The sequence below is a fragment of the Nuphar pumila genome, chromosome 13 (genome assembly GCF_984573655.1).
Source record: "Nuphar pumila chromosome 13, dmNupPumi1.hap1.1, whole genome shotgun sequence".
Lineage (NCBI taxonomy): Eukaryota > Viridiplantae > Streptophyta > Magnoliopsida > Nymphaeales > Nymphaeaceae > Nuphar > Nuphar pumila.
Genome location: NC_143261.1, coordinates 49,502,515 through 49,512,790, shown reverse-complemented (window position 1 = coordinate 49,512,790; position 10,276 = coordinate 49,502,515).

Below are 10,276 nucleotides of genomic sequence, written 5' to 3'. Positions count from 1 at the left end.
TGAAAATTGAAGCACATAAATGTAACTTTTATAAATTTGAAACTTTTAACCTTCAGAGTTTGTGATCTCGTTTGATCAAGATCATGTAACAGCTGAAGAGCATATTGAAACATGTTGCTTTCTGATCAGTTAAATGTGCTTATAAAATTCAAAACTTTAGGCTCTGTTTGGGAACCATTGTTGGAAAAATTTGCAAGTAGTCTGAGAAAATACAAAAACTAAATTTCAAGGAAAATAAATTTTAAAGGAGTTGTGGATTCCCTCATAAGTAACCTTTTCAAAGATTCAAGCTTTCACCTCCTGATTTCTCATCATATTTGGATGTCAGTGAGTGTAGCTATAAGTAGAGGTGGGCAATGAGTCAGGCAACCCGGCCCACAGCTCCATGGGCCATGCTTGGGACTCCAACTCTAAAACAATGTATTTTTTATATAAACAAGTCAATTTGAATTTGGCTTGTTTAATTCAAGCTGATTATGATCTCTCACTTAGCTTAGCTCACTACAAGAATGAAATAAAATTGAACACTTCAAGCTCCTTTCATTCAGCACGTTTACCAGCCTAAAGGGAGAGATTTTTTTTGCAAAATAGTCCACACCTTATGGGCGATCTACAAAATAGTCCATGCCTTATCAGAATTTGCAAATTGGACTCACATTTTCATTAACCCTTGCAAATTAGTCCATGAGGTTATCAACCATTTATGGGCGGGCAAATTGATTGTTATGCCCTCATGGGATGCCCATTTTGTAAATAAGACAGATTAATTTGTAAAAAAGTGAGTAAAAATAACTATTCTTCTCACATTAACGACTATTTTTGCAAAAATCAAATAAAGCAAGGACTGATTTGCAAAAAAGAAGCACACATTTCAGAGGGTACAATGATCATTTTTGTTAATATATAAGCATGTTAAGCTCGACTGTAAGACCATAGTCTTAAAAAAAATTTAATTTGGATTCGAGCGGATCCAACTCGGATCCCGGTCGCAACCCCCCCCTCCCCCTGTGTTCTATTTAAACCCCTCACAGGGGGGGGTTATTTTTTTTTTAAACTCCCAAAGCCCTACCCCACGCCACCCTCGACTCTTTCCCCTCCTGCCTGTTTTTGTTCTTCTGACAGGAGATTGCGACGCTCCTGCCTGCTTATATTTCGCTGGCAGGAGGGTGCAGCCCTCCTGCTCATCTCATTTTTTTAGCAGGAGGGCACTACCCTCCTGCCTAGGCCTATCTACCAAGCTGAGTTCAGTTTGAACCGAGCCCAACTCAGCTATCACTGAGCACAGCCCGAGTCGGCCCCATAACCTGAGCCGACTTGTGTGTGCTAAGTCTAACTTGGTTCCCCCAAGCCTAGCTCGATTTGGTATGTTCAAACTGGATTTAAGTTTGAACGTTGCGACACAATCATCACCGCCATTCATCAAAATCTAAGAACTTAACACAATGCAATCAATTGCAGCATACCACTTCAGTGCGATGGATGGGACACATTTATCGAGGCATGAGCCTTTAAAAACCTATGCTCAGAATCGTCAGCGAGTCAGACCATCTCTGAGGTAGAAAAAAGTTGCATACAAGGACAAATAATGAAATACTTCTAATTTATATGTAATATATATATATATGCTTTTAACTCAAGGACGCAGTTTTATGTATTATTGTCTGTTTAAATTATGTCATTTACATTGTCATCGCATTGTAATATATAAAGGCCGCTTATGTAATTTATTTAGCCGATATACAATTTCGTACATCGTGCATCGCTTACACAATTTATTTAGCTTGATGTGTAGTTTCACACATCGGACTTTGCTTTATGTCATTTACTTTGCCGCCGCACTGTAATGTGCACAGGCTTATGCTTTAATATATATGTATTATATATATATATATATATATATAACTTTATAAAGTACGCAATTTTGCATACTCATGTCTACTTTATATTATGCTTGCATGTATTTAAAGATGCATATTTATGCATCTTCGTCAAGTCTCTATTTTTAAAAGGATTTCACATGTGAGATTTCAAGCTTGTATTATTCACTATCTCAAAAACAAAACAAGTATTTGGCGTATGCGTATTCATAATCGATTTTTTTTCTCTCAAACCTATGTAACGAAAAGGCTTCGACTACGTAGATCTAGGTGGCACATACATTCGGTCCTTCTTTTTTGTATCCAAAATGACTCAGATATTCTCCATCTTAAAGCACGAGACTTTGAAAATTCTAAATAATATTAGGGTTTTCTATCTGAGAAACCAATGTTCTTCTCATCATAGTGGTACTATCAGACATGCACGATACATTATTAATACGATGATTGGATGGGAGGTTTATGGTAACCTCATAGTGTAAAAATGCATGATGATAAAAAGAAAATCATATAAATGGTGATGAGCACCTTCACAGGTAAGATACTCGATTTGGTTTAAAAGACCAAAAGCATATAGAATGAGTCATCAATTAAAATAGAACCTAACATACCCATTTGTCACTTGGTTCCGTCAAGAGAGATGATGGTATGATAAAAAAACTTCGATGGACAAGTTAACAACTACGCTCCTCGAGCAATGACTCGGTGTTCTTGGTCATTGGAGTTAGAGGATGGGGCTACCAAAAATTATCCTTGGTGGTAAATCTCGTTGGCTTCTGCAAAAGTTTGAATGCATTCCTTGTCATATATGCTTTTGGAAAATTTTCTCTCAGTCATTGGTCGTTCCCTTAGGAGCGAACTTATCTAGTTGTTTAGGGTATCAAAATACATAGAATAATAATTTCTCAGATAATCTTAGTTGTTTTTACGTTTATCCTATGCGTACCCTCAGGTCAACTAATTATTGAAACAAGATTATCATGCTCATTTTACTTATTCTGAACTGCACATCATGAAAGAAACAACACAAGTGCTAGTTTGTTCTGAATTTTAATATCTATACACCTACCATATTTTTATAAGTCTGACCCATTTTATGGGGTACAAGTGATGATTAGGTCGGTATGGCAGACGATGTCGTGATGATGTAATGATATCAAGATCCCACTCTTTCTTTGATGTTTCGTTCCTCAACAATTTTTGAAATTTGCATAAGGGTTTCTTTTGAAATCCCTCTTTTGCATAAACTTTAATTATCAAAAACCTTATTTTGAATCTGTGTGGTTTCAATGCTTATATGAAGATACAAATCTTTTGTGTAAAGGAAAGTCCGACTGTAATGCGCCCAAGGTCCGTTAACTTGTTATTTCAAACACCATTTTTCGTTGAACCATCATTTTAAAACTTTGAAAAATGATTGATTGCCAAGCATTTAAATTTCTCTTAAAAGATTACAAGTTTGAGATTTTTAAGCGTTACATTGTAAGTATTCTTGATTAAATTATTTTTGCATCTATCCTGATTAAAGAAATATGTTTTGGATTAGATGTCATACAATGACATGGTCGAGGCAATAAATGTCTTGACCAGAGCAGTTGAACAACTCCAATCAATGTTCCAGAACCTGAATCATAAAGTGGATGAGTTAGTTTACGAAAGTACCAACCTAGGAGGATCTGGTAACTGGATGAAATGCCATCAAGCTCACCCGGGTCAAATGTGCCTCCAAGATCCTATTAATTGTATCTTTTGTGGTAAGGTGGGTCATTGTGTAGAAGAATGCCACCTTAAACAAAGTCATAACAAGAGGCAGTTGGCCAGCTGAAGGCCTTGAGGAATGGAAGCCAGTTAAGGGTGTACAAGACAAAAAGTCTATTGGAATGGTGGAGGCAACAAACAACAACTTGGTGATGGCAAAATGCAGAGCCCCCATTCAAGCAGCAAAATCAAAATAGAAGAATTAAGCAACAACAACAACCAAATCAGATATGCCTAACGTGCAACTATATTCATTCTGGACAACCATGCCCCTGAGATACTGAAGGTTGTCTATATTGCTGGAAGATGGGAGAATATCACAAGAAGGCGGCAGATTGGCAGAGATGAACTGCAGTTGAAAGTCAACAACAACTTTAGCAATAACCACAAAAAATAGTGTTTGGCCGTGTCTATGCTACCATGACCAAACAAGTAGAGAATAGCGAATAGACACTGTAATAGTCGTAGGTTAAGACTTTTTATGATATAGTAAAATTATGAATTTTGCGAGACAAAAGTTAATCAATGAAATCACGTATAAATTTTATTTAACTAAGTGGTTAGCCCAAAGTTTTTCCCAGGAACTCATTGTGAGTTGTCTTAATCATTTCAAGAGCTTTTATGTTTGGGTTTACACCACAGAATGTATGCATCTTTGTCAACCCCGATTAACTTAGATTATGATATTTGCGGATAACCTTTAAAGGAAATTTTGAAGACAAAATTCTTTTAAGAGGTGTCTTTAAAAAAAAAATTGATCCAGGTTGGATCCGAGCGGATCCAACTCAGATCTGGGTCACATTACCCCCCCCCCCTTGCCCCCTCGTGTTCTATTTAAACCCCCCATAGGGGGATTTTCTTTTTTTTAAAACACCCAAAGCCCGACCCTAAGCCTCCCTCGACTCTTTCCCCTCTTTCCTATTTTTGTTCTTCCAACAGGAGGGTGTGACCCTCCTGCCTGCTTATATTTTGCAGTAAGAGGGTGCATCCCTCTTGCCCGTCTCATTTTTTCAGCAAGAGGCAAGAGGGTGCTACCCTCCTACCTGGACCTTTCTACCGAGCTGAGCTTGGTTTGAATCGAGCCCAACTCAATTCTCTCAATTGAATGACCGAGCCTAGGCTCAGTCCTATCTTGTTTGGGGGCCAGATCCAGCTCTGCTATCACTGAGCATAGCCCGAGTCAGCCCTGTAACCCAAGCCGACTTGTGTGCGCTGAGTCTGACTCGGTTTCTCCAAGCCTGGCTCAATCCGGTCTGTTCAAACTTGATTCAAGTTTGACCGCTATGATACAATTGTCACCACCTTTCATCAAAATCTAGGAACTTAACACAGTTTAATCAATTGCAGCATACCACTTTGGCACGATGAACGAGACAATAAATCAAACCATCTTTGAGGTAGAGGAAAGTTGCATACAAGGACAAATGACGAAATACTTCAAACTTATACATATTATATATATGCTTTTAACTCAAGGATGCAATTTTGCATATTCTTGTCCATTTAAATTATGTCATTTACTTTGTTGCCACACCGACGCCCGGGTGTGGTGTCAAATAGGCAAGGGTTCCCTCACTTTGTTGGACGGGTGGGGGTAAAGAAGTTAGTTCAAGACCATAAAATTAGGTTAACCACTTGGAACATAGGGTCTTTAACTGGTAAGTTGGTAGAGTTAGTAGATGTTATGTGTAAGAGAAAGATTGATATTTTATGTCTACAAGAGACCAAATGGGTAGGTGAGAAAGCAAAAGTGATAGAACATTGGGGATATAAGATTTGGTATACAGGAATAAATAAGAATAGGAATGGAGTAGGGATTATTATGAGTCGTGAGTTTGTAAATAATGTAATTGAGGTTCGTAGGAAGGGTGATAGGATTTTACTTATTAAATTAGTATTAGGTACAGATATTATTAATATTATTAGTTTTAATGCACCTCAAGTAGGTTTAGATGATTCCATTAAGCATCAATTTTGGGAAGATTTAGATGGAGTAGTACAAGGGATATCTTATGGAAAAAAGCTTTTCATCGGCAGTGACCTTAATGGACATGTAGGCATTAGTAGGGATGGATTTGAGAGTATCCATGGAGGCTATGGTATAGGAGAAAGAAATGAAAGTGGAGAAAAGATTTTAGATTTTGGTTTGTCCTATGATATGATATTAACAAACACTTGGTTAGGAAGAAGGAGTCTCACCTAGTAACATTTAAAAGTGGGGTTAATACGAGTGAGATAGATTTTTTCTTACTTAGAAAGAGAGATAGAGGTTGTTGCATCGATTGTAAGGTTATACCGAGAGAAAGTGTAGCTACACAACATAGAGTCTTGATTTTAGATCTTAGAATTAGACAATGTCGTAAAAGGGATAGACATATGATAAATCCTAGAATTAAGTGGTGGGCACTGAAAGGAGCTAAACAAGGAATGTTTGTAGAGCAAGTAGTTAAGGAAGTTGATTGGTGTCTCAAGGATGATTCAGAATCAATGTGGAGTAAGATAGCGGGTGGCATAAAAAAGGTGGCTAAGGAAGTATTGGGTGAGTCTAAAGGCGGTGCACCGCTAGGTAAGGATACATCATGGTGGAATGAGGATGTCAAATTAGCTATTAAGGTTAAAAGAAAGTGTTATAAAAATCTAAGTAAGAGTCATGATAATAAGAATTTGGAGAAGTATATGATAGCAAAGAAGGAAGCTAAAAAAGTAGTTCGAAACGCAAGGGATAAGGTATATAAGGAGGTTTATGACAAGTTGGATACCCAAGAGGGCGAGAAGGATATTTATAGGCTTGCAAAGATGAGAGAGAGGAAATTGAGAGATTTGGGTATGGTTAGATGTATCAAAGATGAAACACAAATGGATTTAGTCAAAGATGAGGAGATTAAGGAGAGATGGAAAAATTATTTTGATAATCTATTTAATGGAAGTCATGCTCAGGATCTTAGAGACTTCTCCATTCCTTTTCATGAGATGAATCGTGACTTCATGCGCAAGATTCAAAAGAAAGAAATTGCAGAGGCTTTGAAGAAAATGAAATCAAGAAGGGCAGTTGGCCTAGATGATATACCTATCGAGGCTTGAAAATGCTTGGGAGAGAAAGGTTTAGAATGATTGACAAATCTTTTTAACAAGATTTGGCGGACAAATAATATTCCTAATGAGTGGAGGAAGAGTACTTTGGTGTCTCTATATAAGAATAAGGGTGATATACAAGATTGCACAAACTATCGTGGTATAAAACTCATGAGTCATACTATGAAACTTTAGGAGAGGGTGATTGAGTCTAGGTTGAGGAAGGTTGTCATGATATCGGAGAATCAATTTGGTTTTATGCCTGGAAGATCAACTATGGAAGCTATACATATTCTTAGACAACTTATTAAGAGATATAGAGAGAGGAACAAAGATTTGCATATGGTTTTTATTGATTTGGAGAAAGCATACGATAGAGTACGTAGGGACATTCTCTGGTGGACAATGATGAAGAAAGGTGTTTATCTCAAGTACATTAGTATAATTAAAGATATGTATGAAGAAGTAGTAACCAATGTCTGCACTTGTGGAGGGGTGACAACCAATTTTCCTATAACGGTTGGGTTACATCAAGGATCTACTTTAAGCCCTTTCCTATTTGCTATAGTTATGGATGAGATTACAAGATCAATTCAAGAAAATGTGCCGTGGTATATATTGTTTGCTGATGATATTGTTTTGATTGATGAGTTTAGAGCTGGGGTTAATGCTAAGTTAGAATTATAGAGACAAACATTGGAAGCAAGAGGTTTTAAGTTAAGTAAGAGTAAGACAAAATATATGAAATGTCGGTTTAGTAAGCAACGAAGTAGTGATGGGAGTGTAGTGAACCTTGGTGAGCAAGAAATACCGGTGGATGATTGTTTCAAATATTTGGGATCTATCATTCAAAAGTATGGAGAAATTGATGAAGATGTAAATCATAGGATAAAGGTTGGGTGAATGAAATGAAAAAGTGCAACTGGAGTGTTGTGCGATCGTAGAATCTCATTGCGGTTGAAGGGAAAGTTTTATAGGATGACTATTAGGCCCGCTTTACTATATGGTACGGAATGTTGGGCTGTCAAGAGACATCATATTCAAAAAATGAGTGTAGCTGAGATGCGTATGCTTAGATGGATGTGTGAAAATACAATAAAAGATAAGATTTGGAACAAGGAGATACGTAAGAAGGTAGGCATTGTACCCATTGAAAATAAGATGAGAGAAAATCATTTACGGTGGTTTGGACATATTCGACAAAGGCCTAATGATGCTCTAGTTAGAAGGATGGAGAAATGGGAAAATATATTAGTTAAAAGAGGTCGGGGTAGGCCTAAGAAGACTTGGATGGTGATGATAGGAAATGATATGAATGCTTTGAACCTCACCGAGGACATGGCATTGGGTAGAAATGATTGGAGGAGAAGGATTCATGTGAAAGACCCAGAATGATTTTCTTTTTTGGTTTATATCGCCGACCCCAATTGTTTTGGGATGAAGGCATAGTTGTTGTTGTACTTTGCTGCCATGTTGTAATGTACACAAGCTACTTCTTACACAATTTATTTAGCCGATGTATGATTTCGTACATCATGCATTGCTTATGCAATTTATTTAGTCAATGTATGGTTTCTTACATCATGCATCGCTTATGCAATTTATTTAGTCGATGTATAGTTTTGTACATCGTGCATCGCCTACACAATTTATTTAGCTCGATGTGTGGTTTCGCATATCGTGCCTTGCTTTATATCATTTACTTTGTTGCCGCAATGTAATGTGCACAAGCTTATGCTTTAATATATATATTATATACATATATATATATAACTTTATAAAGTACGCAATTTTGCGTACTCTTGCCTACTTTATATTATACTTGCATATATTTAAAGACGTAGATTTATGCATCCTTGCCAAATCTCTATTTTTAAAAGGATTTTACATGTGAGATTTGAAGCTTGTATTATTTGCTATCTCGAAAAGCAAAACAAGTATTTGGTGTATGTGTGTTCATAATCAAGTTTTTTTCTTTCAAACCTATATAACAAAAAGGCTTCGACTACGTAGCCCTAGGTAGCACGTACGTTCAATCCTTCTTTTTGATATCCAAAATGACTTGGATATTTCCTGGCCTAAAGCACGGGACTTTGGAAATTCTAAATAATGTTAGAGTTTCTTTATAAGAACCGATATCCCTCTCATCGTAGTGATACTATCATACATGCAGAACACGTACTATGATGATTGAATGAGAGGTTTATGGTAATCTCGTAGTGTGAAAATGCACGATAATAATAAAAAAAAACACATAAATGATGATGATCGCCTTCACATGCAAGATGTTCGATTTGGTTTAAAAGATCAGAGCATATAGAATGAGTCGTCAGCTAAAATAAAACCTGACATACTCATTCATCTTTTTGGTTTCGTCAAGAGAGAGGATGGGATGATGCAAAAACTCCGATAGACAAGTTAACAACTATGCTCCTTAAGTAACAATGACTCAGTGTCCCCGGTCATCGGAGTTAGGGGATGAGGCTACCAAAAATTATCGTAGATGGTAGATCTCATTGGCTTTTGCAGAAGTTAGGATGCATCCCTTGTCATGTATGTCTCTGAAGAATTCACTCTCAGTCATTGGCCGTCTCCTTAGGAGCGGACTTAGCTAGTTGTCTGGAGTATCAAAATACATAGAATAATAAATCTCCGGATAATCTCAATTGTTTCTACGTTTATCATGTGTGTACCTTTAGGTCAGTTAATTATCGAAACAAGATTATCATGCTCATTTTACTTATTCTGATATGCACATCACAAAAGGAACACATATATGTTAGTTTGTTCTGAAGTTTGATATCTATGCATCTACCATATTTTTATAAGTTTGACCTATTTTATGGGGTACAGGTGATGATTAGGTCGGTATGGCAGACGATGGTGCAATGATGGGATGATATCAAGATCTCACTATTTCTCTTATATTTCGTTCCTGAGCACGTTTTGAAATTTTGCATAAGAGTTTCTTTTGAAATCTCTTTTTTGTATAAACTTTAATTATAAAAAAACTTGTTTTGAATCTGTGTTTTCAATGCTTATATAAAGATATAAATCTTTTGTGTAAAAGAAAATCCGCCTGTAATGCGCTCAAGGTCCGTTAACTTGTTATTTCAAACACCATTTTTCGTTGAACCATTATTTTAAAACTTTAAAAAAGATTGATTGCCAAGCATTTAAATTTCTCTTAAAAGATTATAAGTTTGGGATTTTTAGGCATTACATCCACCGTATCACACCAACCTAATAGTTGCAAAAGGCGGGTACGAATTTGCAAAATCTTAAAGGTAAGAACTATTTTGTAAATTGTTAATAGGCTACCTCATAAATTAATATAAAATTTACCTTGAACTTTATTGGATATCCCGCTTGCTTTGCCCTTATATAAGTATTTTATAAGTATGTATTTTTAGGTAAAAATGCTTGCTTTGCATTAGCAGTGCTCATTATCTGAAACTAGGCCCCAACGGTAACCAAACCAAAAACATGAAGAGGCATTATACGTTTGGTATGCTGGTCACACGTAGGGGTGTCAACGGCTTTGGTTCGGACCCAGGTGGAACCAGACT